Genomic DNA, 16,886 nt, shown 5'->3' on the forward strand with positions numbered 1-16,886 from the left:
TAAACAAAACAGAAATAAAATAATGAAGAGGAGAGATAAGGTAATATTCTTAGAATAAAAGCCATATCCTTAGAATAAGAGAACTTCTTGACCCTGGGCCAGGTCCTATTTTCCTGCATACTTTTAAAGAAAGTGTATAATTATAACCTGGGTTATGCTATACACTCATCAAAAGAAGTCCTTGAAAAAACTCAAACTGTAAGAATAGGCTCCAGGAGAATTTTAAGGTTGTTAATAAGCAAAGTTAGAAGAATTTCTTGATCAATTTGCAAATGTATTAGCATCAGGCCACATTAACCAAAATATTCATCTTGCTCAGACCAAAGAATACTTCTAAGTAGCTATTATTATTAATCATGAGCAAACACTGTGGAAATAAGAAAATGCAAGTGAGAATATAACCTTTGCTCATATGTTATACATCTAAGCACCTTGCCATTGGTTTCAGACTTAGTTGTTATACGAACTATATTAAAAGGTAATGTTGATTTTATTGATTGTGGAAAAATTTTTCAGAGGAGACCTTTCCTACATAGGGCATTGAGAAGGTTCTATGCAGATGGTTGTCAGTAAATCCGGATGTTCTCAGAATTGTATATTACCCCCTGGATATGGGAAGGGAATGGAAGAGTATCTGTTTTCCTCTGCTTTACCCAGTAGTCCTTAATACTTGAAAGAAGTGTACATGGAGTAAGGAAATTAAATTTCCTTGCCCCCAAGTGAGTCAGGGAACTTATGGGAAGGAAGAGAAAGAGAGATCCCCGATTAGGAATCATATCAGAGATTTCCAGAATTAAATACAGTATTCTTAGTGTCTTCATATATTATTCTTAACTGTATCAAGTTTTATAAATAGTTTCCTTGTTTTAGCTAATATTATTTTCTTTTTTTCTTTGAAGAATTGTTCATCTTGATTGCCAGATTTAGCAAATATACTCTAAAGACTAATAATACACTAAATTGCCAAATGTGCTAAATGTTAAATACTGAAAATATGTTTTTTTAGTGTATGTCCTAAATATTCTATGGAGCCTGCTTTGTCTAAAAAGACATTTTTTAATTATCTGAAATTCAAATTTAGCTAATCATCCTGTATTTTATCTAGTTTTTTATTTAGTTGAGCATTTTTCTTATCATTTCCAGCATATGTATGAATCTATTTAGCTTTACTTTTTCCCCTGTCATTTTTGGCATTTGGAGTATGTTTGTGGCAGGGAGGGTGTATGTGTATGTCATGTGATTACTCAAAAATTTTAAATCCTATATTCATTTTCAATGTTTAGGTATCTACTCTACATAAACTTCATTTGTGTGTGTGATATGAGATGGGGATTTATATTAGTATTGTTTCAGAAGGGATAGCCAATTATTCCAACACCATTGGTTGAATAGTCTGTCATGTTCTCTTTGATTTACATCTATTCAGTTAAAAATATTGACATTATCTTTGAGATTCCTCTTTTCCACACCCCTTTATCTAAGCAGTCACAAAGTCTTGTAGAATTTAACTATTAATTTGGTAACCAATTCAATATATATTCAAACAAGAAAAATATACGATATTTTTAATCTCCTAAATTAACTTAATGTAAAAAAATATAAGTGGTTTGACATAATCATGGAATAGAATTTTTAATTTTCTGTGTGCACATTTTTATGCTTTATTGAGGAAAATCAGGAATATCTCCTGCCAGAGAGACAGAAAGGGAGAGAAAAAGCACAAAAAATATGCAATTGTAAATTCAAATATGAGTCTTAAAGAAAGGAGCTACACTGCCTTGTTAACTTTGATTCAAATACCTGGAAATATTCGATAAGTCATCAGCCACATGCAACAATGATTTTACTCAATGAATGTTTAAAGAGGCTAAACAATGTATTTGGTAGTCCAGAGGCGATATACCAACATCTCCATCTTTCTGTAGGGTAATTACCACTGTCAGATGAACTGATCAGGTTTGTTCCAGTTTTAAACAGTTACCTTCATGGAGGCAGAAATCTGAAGAGATATGCATTTGAGCCTTCACTTTGGATTGTAGGTATTAATAAATAAAAACCATAGAAAAAATGCATTTAGTCAATTATTTTGAGTGCTGCTCTAAGAAGTTTTATCTCTTTGATGAAGTCTGGTTTTCGTTTTTCTCTGCAAAATCATAATGCAGTTGGTATAATCACTCTCATCCTCAGCTTTCTTAAGGAAATTCAATTCTGCTTTGTACATTGTACTTGCTCGTGTTTGAGTTGTATGTTCGAATTAACAAGCAAATCTCTGACTTCCCTAAAATATGGGAATTTAATGACTAAATTAAAGAGAATTGAAGAAGTTAAGATAAGATAGTCATTAGTCTAGAAAGAGAAAGAAGTGGTCATTTAATAATTACCATTGTGAGATACCATTGTTAGATGGAAGCTTAAAAGCCAGCTACCCAACTGGTGATTGATTCCTTTATCTCATTCCTATAAAATGATTGCACAGTCTCTGAAAGAGGACTCTTCACTCGTTGTGTAATCATTTATCAATTTTTTGATAGTTCTGAGCTAATAAGCTTTTCCATCTTTGAGCTGAAACCCTTCTGTATATGGCCTTTACACACTTTCCAAAGTTCTGACCCAAGGAGTATGCTGATACTCTGCTGATTTCTGGCATAATGTGAGACACAGATCAATCCATACCAATAATTTCTATCTTATATGAAAGGGGAAGATACAGAAAGTGTTATGTGGATTGCTCTTCACTCACTTCCTCAGTCTTTTCACACACATCATTCATCTGTCTACATGCTGGACGAATGTTTGTCAGTAGGTTTCCAGCTGTACTTGTAGCTTGAGATTTACCCTTTATCACTGAGCTTTTGGGATCAATAAATAGCATCTATCTTTCCTATTGAATTCAGGACCAGATGAGAGTCAGCCAGATGGCCATCAGTGTGTCAGCTTCATTGCTATTAAAGCTTACTTCTAGGATTTGGGGAGTACATAGTTTTAAGTAGGTAGGTAATAGTCTCCTTGTCAGTTTAGGTCTTTTGACAGGTTACCTAACGTCAAAGTTTGGGTTCAAGATTATTGCATCACATTAATCAAGCAGACAGAAGGGAAGGAAGTCAGCAAATCTCTAAATGCTTAAAGACTGAGAAATATGGTTAACCCACAATTGAGAAATGTAGACAGTCTAGTTTATCAGAAAGAAGAGTGAGAAACGGGTTGGGCAAGAGTTTGCATGTGTTACTCCATGGAAAACAGAAAGTGAGATTCTGGCTGTCCCCAAGTATCCAAGGTACAGTATTTTACATCTTATTTTAAGATGAATTTCATTATTCTTGTGGATGTGTGTATTTACAGTCCTTTTATTTAAAAGTTTAAAAGGTAGTTATGATCGCTTATGAAAAGGAAACCTCCTATCCACTAATGCTGTCATAAGAGTATGTGATAAGTACAAGATAAATATGTCAAGATTCAAGATTCAGCCACTGTCTGTTGATTGCCATCTGGGTGCCAGACACCATGCTTATTGCTTTCACATTTAATTTAACTAGTTTGTGGAAGCAGGTATGATTTAACACATATTTCAGATAAGAGCTAACTTTTTTGTCTAAGGCCACACACATATTAAAACCAGGATTTGAACAGATGATATTGGACATGTTTTCTCATATTTACTCTGCCTTTTCTCTTCCTGTTTATAAAATGTCTAATAGCTAATATCCTGCTGTCTCCAAGGCATGAAATAATTGTCCGTATTGGTAATTTTGTGCAGATTTTAACTATTGATGAGCAAAATGGCCAAATTTAACTGAGTATCCATATTCACTTCTAAAATTTTCTAAAATACTGCCAAGACATTTTGTCCTCTTAACTACTGTAATTTAATGCTCTAAAATTTATCAAGCAAGTTCACCCATCTACTTGATTTAGGAATCGTTTTTAGGGTAAATAAAAATTCTGTAATTTTAAATGGTGGATACAGATTCAGAGGCTTCCAAATATCCATGCAACTGTTTTAGACTGAAACCTGAAGTGTTTTATACATATATATTGGGTCCTCTTCCAGAATGTAATTACAATGAAGTTCTTGTATAATGCTTTATAATTCAAATTAAGAGATGTTGTAGATATTTTACAAATTCAATCCAGTACAATCCTCTAAAATATTTAGTTGCCTTTCAAGAAAAACAGCTTTTCTTGAAGGCTTTGGCAGTTAAGTTATAGTCTGCTGAGATAGCAGTGTTCAACATCCTGTATCCTGCTCAGCAGCGGCATGAAACTTTGGCTGTGACATGCAATCCCATTTAAAACTCTTGTTTTTATATGTGTTAGTTATGACTTGGCAGCTGGCTGGAGTAAACATTTAAATCTTGAGATCTGGGGATTTAATTAAAGTACTCAGTGTTAAAATGAAACCCTGGATTCCATGGTTTGTAAATATACATTTATAGATAAAGAATTGTAAACATCTAAAATGTTGCTAAGTTTCCTTTGTTGTTCTAAATTGAACTTTAGAGTGTGTTTTTATATATTGTAAAAACCTAAAGAAGTTTATATAGGATGTAATACTCTAAGTCTGGCCTCTTAACTGGCCTATTGCTTTCTTCAGTAAGGTCATTCAGCAGAGTACAAAATGCAGAGCTCAGGAGAACTAATTCACAGCTTTCTCTTCCACCTGGAAACAGTTATAGCTCAGTCCATTGCTGCTGGCTGGCTCAGCTTTGACCTTTCCCTCTGTTCCAGTCTCTTAGAAATCACTCTCATGAGAATGGAGTAAAAATTGTCCCTGTTTAGCAGCTTAAAGAATCAGGTGCTCTGTGACCTCCTGCCTTCAGGAACTTGCTTTTCTAAAGGTATTACAGACTTGGTAGGCATTCACAAAAGGCCCTGTTGGGAACAATCTAGAAAAATGTGTTGAAAGTTTCTCTGTGGTGTCAGCATTTGGGGAAAGTGGCTGCTCTTGCCGAATTTTGGAACAGTGGAATGTCAAATAGGGATAGAATCTCGACTACATTTGAGGAAGCAAGAGCAAAGAAGAGAAAAACGCTGCAGCAGAGTGGGAAAATTGCTTTAAGAATCCAGATGCTCTAATCCCTATTCCAGTTCCTTACCAAATCATAGCAAGCTGCATTCAAAAAGAACCACTATTGTTTTTAAAAAAAACCTTGTTGTTTGTTTGTTTTTCAGCTGATTGAGGACAACTAAATCCCTGTGTCCATGTGACTCATCATAATTTCAGTATTTTTAAACAATTTATTGGATATTAAGGTAGTTTTTCAGTGTTCACATTTCAGCATATAAATAAAGCATCCTGCAGAGGAAAAGACTGAGGTCTAGTCGTAGATGTCCTAGGTTATAGAAAAGTGGTTAAGAATGTGGAATGTAGACCCAGATTCCCAAGGTTTAAACCCTTAATTTCCAGTTTGGGAGCTGGGACATCACTTAATTTTACTGTGCCTGTTTCCTACATATGAAATAGGAGAAGTGTTAGTAGCTAAGTGCTTAGAAAATTATCTGACACATGGTAAGCTTATATAAAGACTAGCTATTACTAACCCTGTGATTGAAAAATACAATGAATATTTAAATTAAAAAAAAATATTACAGTGAAAGACGCATTGCCATTAATCCCTTTCAAAATACTTCCCCTTGCTTCAAACACACTTAATTCCATCGTCCTTGCCAGTTTCGGAAGCAGTTCTGGAAGTCCTCTTTTGTGAATGTCTTTGTCTCATCCTCCATCATGACAATGCTCCTTGTCATACACCAATTCTGCTATAGTAAGTTCTGTCAAATAAAAACATTACGGTGTGTCCTCATCCACCTTATTCACCAGATCTGGCACCATGCGACATCTGGCTCTTCCCTAAAGTCAAAATGATTCAGGATATAGAGGCAGCCACAACAGTGCAACCGAAGACATACACACACACACACACACACACACACACACACACACACACACATATATTATATATGTGTATATATATTATATTATATATACACACACACACACACACATATTATATATGTGTATATATATTACATTATATATACACACACACACACACACACACACACATATATATACTGTATATATATATATTCAAAAATTTTAGTAGTAACTCCAGTACTTAATCTCTTCCTCATATATCCAGTTTTTGTCACCCCCTACTGTGGTTAATGAGTTTTTACTGGTTATATATATATATATCCTTCTAAATTTGTTTTATGAAAATATAAATACATATGTTTTTAGTTTTCCTTTTTCTTCACACATATACCAAGCATATTACACAAACTGTTCTGCATCTTTTTTTGTTTAATATATCTTGAAGAGTTAGACATATCTGGAAGATAGAAAGCCCCTTTTTAAAAAATAAACTTGCAGCTGCATAATAACCCATTGCAGGGATGTACTATTATTTCACCCGTGCCCCATTGATTGTCTTTTGAGTAGTTTTCAATCCTTTGCTTTTAGAATCAACACCACAATGAGTAATTTGTACAGAGGTCACTTTTACAATCATGAAAGTCTGGCTATCTGTGGGTTAAGTTTCCAGAAGTGAAATTGCTGGAGAAAGTGTACATACATTTATTATATTGTCTAATTCTTCTCCAAGAGAATTGTAAAAATTTATTCTAAACACTAAATGTTATATAAATTTTGAATTTTTTAAGCCCTAATACATGAAAAATGCTACTTCTATGTATTTTTATTTGTGTTTTTCTAATTGTGATAGTGAATAAGCATTTTGCCATTTTTTAAAGGTGATATGTTCTTCTCTATGAACTTTTTCTACATTAAGATGTTGATCTTGATTTCTAGGAACTATAAAAATTTAGAGACATGAAATCTTTATCTGTAATGTGATTGGCAGGTATTTTTCTGAGCTCAACAATTATTTTATGATTCTGATTTTTCCCCATGTAGACATTTTAAGTATTTGTATGTAGTTAAATTAATTAAATTTGTAGATTTTGAATCATTTTTGGAAACATGTTTCTTTCCAAGTCCAAGTGTATATAGGGATTCTTCTATTTTTTTCTTTAAATACTTTTATGATTTACTTTTCTTCACTGATTGTTGTCAATCAAAACTAAATCTTTTCTGCACACTTTGTCACAGATATTGGAATTTGCATTATCTTACAATCTTTCAAATGGTAATACTAGATCTACTCACATTTAAAAGATGCTACGTGCATATATGTTGAGTTGAATTATATAAATTATTTCCCTTTATAAAATATTCTTTCTTCCACACTAGGGTCAAATAGGAGTCCCTCACTAAAGGCGATGCTTGTACTTTGCATGTTGTACTCTGCACAATTCTGGGAGCTCTGGTTGCATTGTCATAGTGAATGGTGTAGAACATAATCCACGTGGCCATGTATGACAACCAGCCCTCACTTGTCCAGCCTCCATCAGAGTACACATTACACTTGACTTCTCAGGATGTCACGATCTCCTTAAAGGCAGGTAATTTGACCGTCTCACTTTTGGTACCTAGCACAAAAATCATGCTTCATATCATATATATGTTATAAATCACTGTGGGGATGTATGATCACATTCCCAATGCATATGTTTTCAGGTGTTTTTTTTAAGATTTAATGTTTTGAAAGCACTTTTAAGTTTTCAACACAATTCAAAGGAAGATACAGAGAATTCCCATATACCTCTTGCCCCCGCACATGCATAGCCTCCCCCATTATCTGCAAAATTCAGCAGAGTGGTACATTTTTTACCACATCATAATCACCCAAAGCCCATAGTTCACCTTAGGATTAACTCTTGGTGTTGTACGTTCGGTGTTTTTAGTCAAATGTATAATGACATGTATCCATCATTATAACATTTTCACAGCCCTAAAATTCCTCTGTGCTCTGCTTATTTATTTCTTACCCCCTTACCCCTGGTGACCACTGATTTTTCATTGACTCCATAGAATTGTCTTTTGCAGAGCATCATATTCTTGGAATCATATAATATGTAAGCTTTTCAGTTTGACTTCTTTCACCAAGTAATATGCACTCAAGCTTCCTCTATGTCTTTTAGTGCCTTGATAGCCCATTTTATGTAAGCATCAAATAATATCCCATTATCTGGATGTACCACAGTTTAGTTATCCACTGACATATTGAAGGACATCTTTGTCAATTAACAAAGCTGCTGTAAACATCTGGGCGCATATTTTGGGTTCACATACGTTTTCAACTCTTAGGTAAATAAATACCAAGCACCACGATTGCTGGATGGTATGATAAGAATACATTTAGTTTTGTAAGAAACTCTAATACACTTTTGAAAGTGAAGAAAAACTGTATTTGGTTAAACTACAATGCTATTTTTTTATTTAAGGTATTAAATATATTTTGTCATTTCAATTAAATGCAAGAAAGGACATTACTCATTCATTACTCCCAGAGGCAAGGATTTCTCATGAAAAAAAAAAAAAAAAAAGCCTTCAAAATGACATATATTCAAAAAGGCATCCCATGGTTTCTGGAGGAAAACTTACATTCCTATATGTTTTCCAATAAAACACATAGTACTATTGAGTGTATACTATCTTTTGGGCACTGAATAAACTTCTGGCACATATACCCTTATAACAACACTAACATCCTTCCTGTTTTATAAATAGGGGCATTGAAAGTTTAACATTTTAAAATAGAAATCTGAAGACTCCTACCCAAAGTCACAGATGCATTGATGCAATTTGACTTTGACGCCAAGTAGGTGACATCCAGGGCCTGAGACTCACAGCTATGCTGACCTGGTTCCCTCCTGACTTTGCTGAGGACTCCTCATTCTAAGGCAACGCATGACTAGAAACACATAGAACTCCAGAGGAAAGAAAGAGAGAGAGGTCACCAGCGTTGCTTGATTCTTTAAACATTGGCATTTGAAGGAGCTACTATCTTTTATTACTTTCATGTTAAAATCCCACAGAAGACAGTGGAGCTCTTATTACTTCCTGAAAACCACTTGTTACTTCCTGAAAACCACTGGAGAATGACCTAGTGGTTGATAACCAATGCTCAATACACAACCAAATGCATTTCAAGATATTAGGTTTCCCCATAGTGGTCAGGGATGCATTATGCTGTCTTCACTATAGAGCTGCAGGGCTCCAGGACCATATATACTCTATTACTGAGACTGCCTGTGAGTGATAAAGACAGATTCTAATTACATTCACTCAATTATCAAAGTTAGATTTTCCACTGCCCTTCTGCCTGTAGCACCGTTTAAATACCCATCCCTTCCTTCTTTCTCTTGCCCTGACAGGTAAATCTAAACTGTAATTATACAAAGAAGATTTCTTTTAACTGTTTATCTCTAGACATTCTTGAGATTTTTTTGTGGACAATATTCTGAATTGCGTGTTGAATAAACACTAGACTGAGATATAGGGGGCTGAAGTTTTCAGGATTTGTCTCAGTGCAATGACATGACACTCATTTTCCTTGCCCATAAAAATGAATGCTGCAGATTAGGTAAAGCCCACACCTTCTGTCATAGTAAATCAGTGGTACATGACATAGTATGAGAAGGAAAGAGACCAAAATAAATAAATAAATAAATAAATAAATAAATAAATAAATAAAATAACAATAATGTTAATAAGTATGGGTTAAGTTAATTGAAATTGTTGGGAAAATAACCACTATTTTTTTAAATGCATGTAGTAGAATTGCAGAAACCAAAACCAGATAATTCTGTCCTGAAATTTTAAGTGCTTTAGCTCTGTATTTAGACTTTTTATACAATTCAGATTTCATTAATTGAATATCTATTCTTAATTTATATAGTGTTATATTTAAACATATGAGAAAGTACAAATCTACCCAGGCTGGAATAACAGATACAGGCAAAGTTAACAGCAAATTTAACAGGAAACTATTATTCCCAAGGACACACTGCAGCTGGAAAGTGTTCATAATGATTTCCTTATTTGAGTGAAGACTATTTTGTTTTTTTTGTTTTGTTTTGTTTTATATTTGTTGAGAAATTTTATTCTCTAAAATCATAGATGATCAGAAAATTTCCTGTTTGAAATCAGATCCAGAATTAAATGCACCATATTGCCTGGAGTACTTAAGTCACCTTGACAGAAAAAATAAGCTCAATATTCAACACAGTTATAGAGCTTCAGATATGGGGTTTCTGAACACAGCATTCTACACTTATCTTGCCTTTGTGGTTCCCAGGGAAACAGGATTCAGAATCCATTTTGCAGCCTAAACACCTTTATACACACTCTTGCTTTATCCCTATTAAAGTTCTGCTTCATTTAAATTGATCTGGAACGCCACCTTTCCCTTCAATCTTATAAAACTCTGCCTTTTCCTTTGTTTGATGGGATGCCCCAGATTTCTGTTGGTGTGTGGTCAAATTTGTCTCTGGTAGTTATAGACCGATTGGGCTCGAACAAATGATAAAAGATCTGAAGACAGACCCATTTAATACATCCAGAGAATGAGTAATGCAACTGTTAGGAATAAGGGGTTCAATATGGGTGAAAAGTGTATATAGGATCAATTGACAAAATACACACCATGTTATTCTTAGCTTTTCTAGGGGTGGGCAGGAAACTTGGCTCTAAGCATGTAAGCAACAAAGAGAAAAACAATCATTTTCAAAGCTGTAGGACAGCCATTAAGTTAAAAACAAGCCAATTGCCTAGAAAAAGTCAAACCTTTCCTGCCACTGGGGCTTGCAAGAAATGTGTTCTCATAAAGAAACACTGTGATGAAGCAAACTGCATTCTCAACTACATCTCTAAATTCAATAGAGGCTAGTTGCTCTGGTGGTTATAGACTGATTGGGCTTGAACAAATGATACAAAGCAACTCATGTTATTAAAATTCCTCGGGACTTAAGAGCTATTTCTATCTGTGCCTACATTGATCACATCACTTCTCCTTCCCTGTTTGAATTGTGTGAGTCTCTATTGCCATTACCTTGCCCTCTGTGGAGTGAGAAAGGGTCTTGTTCAAAATGTGTGTCCCTCTCAGATGTACTGTTGGGCTATTAACAGCGTAGAAATTAAGGGAAAGTTCAGAGGCAGCTGCACTCTGGCCATTGATTCTGTTTCCCATGATTTCTCATGGAGTTCTGGCAATGTTAAAGTTAGAAAAATAAAAATGTAACCTCAACGAATCTGTGTGAACATAGGCCATATATTCATAAAGTTATCAAGGATGTAGAAAAACAAAAAGCAGCAAACTGTATGCTAAAGGATATGTTGGTTTTCCATTATGTTTGAAAGGACCTGCAAGGCCAAATAACAGTTATAAACTCAAAACAAAACGTGCTCATAGTTTATTTGTGTTCTTGCTTGAACTTCCTAAGAAGGGATACGACACAAAAAAGTGGGTTTTTTTTAACTCTGGAACCTTGTTCATAGTAGAAAATTAAAACAAAATTAAAAACAGAAACACGAGCAATATAATTTAAATTCTTTAATGAAATCCCTGACAATTTCTTTTCAGTCTGAAGAAAAAAATATTGTAACACGTATTAAAAATATTTTCTGATTCTTTATTTCTGTTGAGTCTCAACAGTTGTTCACAAACCAAAACATATTGTTGTAAATATTAGCAAATTTATCTTGCAGGAACACTTTAAAAACATTTGAAAATTCTGATAAAATTTTCGTATGCAATTATTTTTATTCTGCTAATGTTATTTTTGTTCTGTGAAACTCTTTGAAAACATTATGAATCAATCAAAACATTCACTGTGTTTTGGTGTTAGGTATTGTGAGAGAGTAAGAAAATGGGAAAAAAAATTATGTATAAACTGTAAGTCGTGAGCCCCTGTCACAGAGGAGTTTGAAACTCATTTGGGGAGAGATTTATTTATTACTTACTATTAAATGTAAGCACACATGTATTTAATCAGTGCTTACTATAGGCAAGCAATGTCCTAGGTGCTTAGCGACCCACTGGTGAGTACTTCAGTCAGTGTCCTGGCAACAATCAGATGGAACACTCCAACTAAGTAATCTAAAAAGTTATTGACAAAATTAGGGGTAGGTTTTAGCAAAGTCATCAAGGGATAGTGTAGTACAAGGGTTGGCATCAAAGGGGAGTTATTTCTGTCCCTAGCAAGTGCTCTGCGGGTGGATGTAGTGTGGTAGATAAGAGAAAGTAAAAAGTAAGAGGTGTGTCTGGAGAGGTATGTAGAATTACATTTTTTCTTGTAGTGTATGCGTGTGATTTGATATGTTCGTACATGGGTGTTTTTGGTGGGGAGAACCATTTGCAGGACTAGATTAGTTCTAAATTCTGATGCTATATCAGTAGTGCAGAGGAGAAAATGGATTGATCTAAGACATTAAAGAACATTAAATGAGAATCATACTTAGAATATAATGGGAGCTGCATAAGTAGGAGGTGTCAAAGATGAATCTTAGTGTTTGGTTTTGTAGAATTAGAGATTTGCAATGCTAGTCACTGGGATAAATAATCGTGGAAGTGTACTTAATCACATAGAATGGATCGATATTTCAGTCTTAAAAATACTTTCACTGATTCCCAGCCCAAATTTCTTCATTGCATTCTCTCATCCAAAATCATTGATTTGTTCTCTATTAGAACTTGAGATTTTGTATGTGTAACACTAAAGAAAACTAGGTATAATCTCTAATCTTTAGGGAGTTTACAATTTAGTACAAATCAGGATGACACAAATAAATCTTTGCTCCAGCAACGTAATCTTAAATAACTTCAAAGAACAGTATATAATGGAGCCAAATATTCAGTTTGGGCACTATAGTCATAATCTTAAAGATAAACAAAAACTCAATTTTGTAAATTATTTTAAATACATATATTCAATTTAAGGTTCTCCAGTTATATACTTTTAAAAAATAAAATGTCGTGTGTTAGAACTCATAAGGGACAGAACCCTTTGTTTCAATTTAAGGGGCTTGAATCAAAATTTAATTATTTTAGTTCTCTCCTCTTGCCTTTACAGGGGCCAGGACTTCATATTGATTTAATACAATTAGTTTCTCTGTGTGTTATTTTTCTACTTTTATGTTTTTTGTAACTCTAATTAAAAATTATTTAATCTCAATTGTGGAGTATATCTAAATTAATTTAGGATTGTGATATGCACAGTGTTTCAATATCATTAATTTACTTAGGACCGAGGGAGATTAAGGCATACTGATGCTTTCCTGATAAATAGACATTATTCCCAGATACTTGAAATACCCAGTTTCTCCAGAAGACTTCTTTGCACCTGGGCTGTAGATAGAGTTTATCATTTGGATATAGAAAATGCAACTTGCATTTTGCTATGCAGAAGCTTTTTAGTTTGATATAGTCCCATTCATTTATTTTTGCTTGTACTTCCCTTGCCTTTGAGGTCAAATTCATAAAATCCTTTCAGAATCCAAGGTTTATAAGTTTAGTACCTATGCTTTCTTCTATGCAATTTATTGTTTCAGGTTTTATGTTTAGGTCTTTGATCCATTTTGAGTTAGTTTTGGTACATGGTGACAGCAGTCTAGTTTCATTCTTTTGCACGTGGTTTTCCAGTTTTTCCCAGCACCAGGTATTGAAGAGGCTTTCTTTTCTCCATTGTATGTTTTTAGCTCCTTTGTTGCAAATTATCTGCTGATATATATGTGGGTTTATTTCTGGGTTCTCAATTCTATTCCATTGGTCTGTGTGTCTATTTTTCTGCCAATACCATGCTGTTTTGATTATTGTTCCTTGGTAGTATAAATTGAAGTCAGGGAGAGTGATATTTCCAGCCTTGTTCTTTTTCCTTAGGATTGCTTTGGCTATTTGGGGTCTTTTGTGATTCCATACAAATGTGATGATTTTTTTTTCTACTTTTTAGAAAATAAAATGCCATTGGGATTTTGATGACTGCATTAACTCTATGTATTGCATTGGATAATATGGCCATTTTAACTATGTGATTCTTCCAGTTGGCATACCGTTTCATTTCTTTGTATCTTCTGCAATTTCTTTTAATAATACTGTCTTATAGTTTTCGGTGTATAAATTCTTCACATCATTTGTTAATTTTATTCCTCGGTATTTTATTATTTTTGTTGCAATTGCAAAAGGAACTTTTTTTTCATATCTTTCCCTGAAATTTCATTGTTAGTATATAGGAATGCAATACATTTTTGTGTATTGATTTTGTATCCTGCAACTTTACTGTATTTGTTTATTGTTTCTACACTTGAAACTTATATAATTTTACTAACCAGTGCCACCCCAATAAATTTAACAAAAATTTTAAAAACACATTTAGGAGCTCTAGGAAAAAGTGCTTCCTATATTGTCTTTGCCTCACATAGTGATAAGTGCTTATGTTAATTGGTATTGATTAAATGTTTGTGTAAATAGCAGGAAAGAAAAAGAGAGAGGGATTGATTTTGTGTGATGGTATTAAAGCCTCTAAATTATTTGCCATAGGGAAAAAACAACAACACTAATTTTTAGGAAAATTGTCACTAGATTTTATCTCTAGGAAACACACACACACACACACACACACACACACACACACACACACAGGGATCTTTACCTCTTACTTATATAAGCTCTGTAGAATCTATGGAGACTCATTACATTATGAAAACAGACAAGTACTTTTTCCTAATGTGTTTGCACTATTGTTAAAAGCAATGGGAAAAGTAAAACTATGTGAGCATTCCATTGACATTTTAAAGGGAATAAGCCTTGGCATAGAGCTATTTATTATAATAAATAACATTTTTAACAGAATTTTTTTTCTCGAGTATCTTATTTAATGTATTGTAAACAACAGTTTTCAAGAAAATGTTCACGACATCTTGGATATATTGATATTTCGAACATAAAGTTAGATAATGCTCAAACTTTAAATTCATAATAATTAAAAATCTTCTTTAAATTGGCAGTTTTCTGATCAATACATGCATGTCTCTATACCAGATATGCTATTTTCATATTTAATAAGATAATGCTTTGATCTCAGCCCATAAAAAAAATAAGGAACAAGAATGGCCAGGTGACTCAGTTGGTTAGAGATTGAGCTCTGAACAACAGGGTTGCCAGTTGATTCCCACATGGGCCAGTGAGCTGCGCCCTCCACAAGTAGATTGAAGACAATGAACTGCCACTGAGCTTCCGAAAGTGCAGCCAGATGGCTCAGTTGGTTAGAGCGCAAGGTCTCAACAACAAGGTTGCCAGTTGAATTCACTCATGGGATGGTGGGCTGTGCCCCCTGCAATTAAGTTTGAAAATGGCAACTGGAGCTGAGTTGTGCCTTCCACAGCCAGATTGAAGGAAAATGACTTGGAGCTGATGGGCCCTGGAGAAACACATTGTTCCCCAATATTCCCCACTTAAAAAAAAAAAAAAAAAAGAGGAACAAATTAGTTTTAGGTTATATTTAAGTGACAAAATTCTGCTCCAGTAAAATATTATGCTCTCTGAAAAACTCAACAGACTTTCACAGCTTAGAAAAGCAAATCTTATTGTAAGTAGCCATGTCTTATAAATGGCTTTCAATTCATTTTAAATGCACTTAACCAACTCAACCTAGTAGACTTCCTGGATTTTGTGAGTTTCTTATTTTCTTTGTTTATATGGGAAAATTAACTATGAGATTTACAGATTAACTATTGACCATTTCTATGGTAGTGGATACTGTGATGTTCAACTCATATGCTTTCCCCAGAAGTGAATGACTTACCTGCCAAATTGTGTGTGCTGCCATCACACACCCTCTGTATGAAGTACCTGAAGTAAAGAAAGCCGCTTTCCTGGATCAATTTGCATCCAAAAATACATTGATGTGGGGGTGTAAAGGTTAAGTCTCCTTCCCCCAAGTCAGGACAATTCTAAAGGGTCTTCCCACTTGAGAGTTCCAAGGGGTTAGCTGAAGATTTTCTTGAGACTGTATCACAGTCCAGACTATCCATCTACCCAATCCTGCTTCCTTCTCTTTTCCTTCCATGGTGTTAATACTAGGACAGACCCTAATAAATTCTCTTCATGCTAACCTCCATCTCAGAGCTTGCTTCCCAGGGAATACAACTGTCAACGCACTGAAATTTCATGGCTTATCAGGCTACTCTCAAGGTTGCCATATATTTTATTACCAGTTAACCATGTTTGAATATCAAGTGTTAGGTGTGTTTTCTCTATTTATTGTAATTTTTTTGTATTTACATAATTTGATTAAAGAGTATATAAACAAATGAAGTATGAGTGTGAAAAGTTGTCTTTTTTGAATATTGTTTTCATTGAAAAAGTTTGTAATAGAATCAGGTATGGGCAAAATAACTGTAAAACATTTTTAAAATTGCAAATAGACTAAAATTTTTACAAACATGATTGTTTCATCTAAATAAACTCTGAGCTCTCTCTCAACTTAAAAGAAAATGAAACTGAAAGTTATAGCAGTGTATTCTGGGTGTATTTTAAGTAAGAAAGATGAAAAACTCTTGTCAAAGAAAAAAATCTGGACATTCCATCAAAAGATTGTTAAAATGCATATACATTCGTAATTTTATATTACAATAAAATATTTGTTATGAGTACGGATCATTTTTATACTTGTTTTTTCACTCAGCTAGTAAAATATTGGTCTGAAATGCATCAGATTGCAAAATAGAACTGTACTGCATGATAAAAGCAAGTACAATTTGATGCTGCCATTGGTTTTAATCCATTTTTACAAATGAGTTTCAACATATAAGCAGAGTTTATCTTAAGGGGTTTTAAAGCTATTCAAAGCTAGGTGACCATAAAAAGGAAGAGCATGTAGAAACTTCTGGTCTAGGTCAGTACCTCTCATTTTATGCATGCAAAGAACGTGGGGAATTTGGTGAAATGCAGATTTGGATTCAGTTTGTCTGTGGAGGGTCTGGACAT

Source organism: Rhinolophus sinicus, linkage group LG01 (genome assembly GCF_036562045.2).
Source record: "Rhinolophus sinicus isolate RSC01 linkage group LG01, ASM3656204v1, whole genome shotgun sequence".
NCBI classification, from domain to species: domain Eukaryota; kingdom Metazoa; phylum Chordata; class Mammalia; order Chiroptera; family Rhinolophidae; genus Rhinolophus; species Rhinolophus sinicus.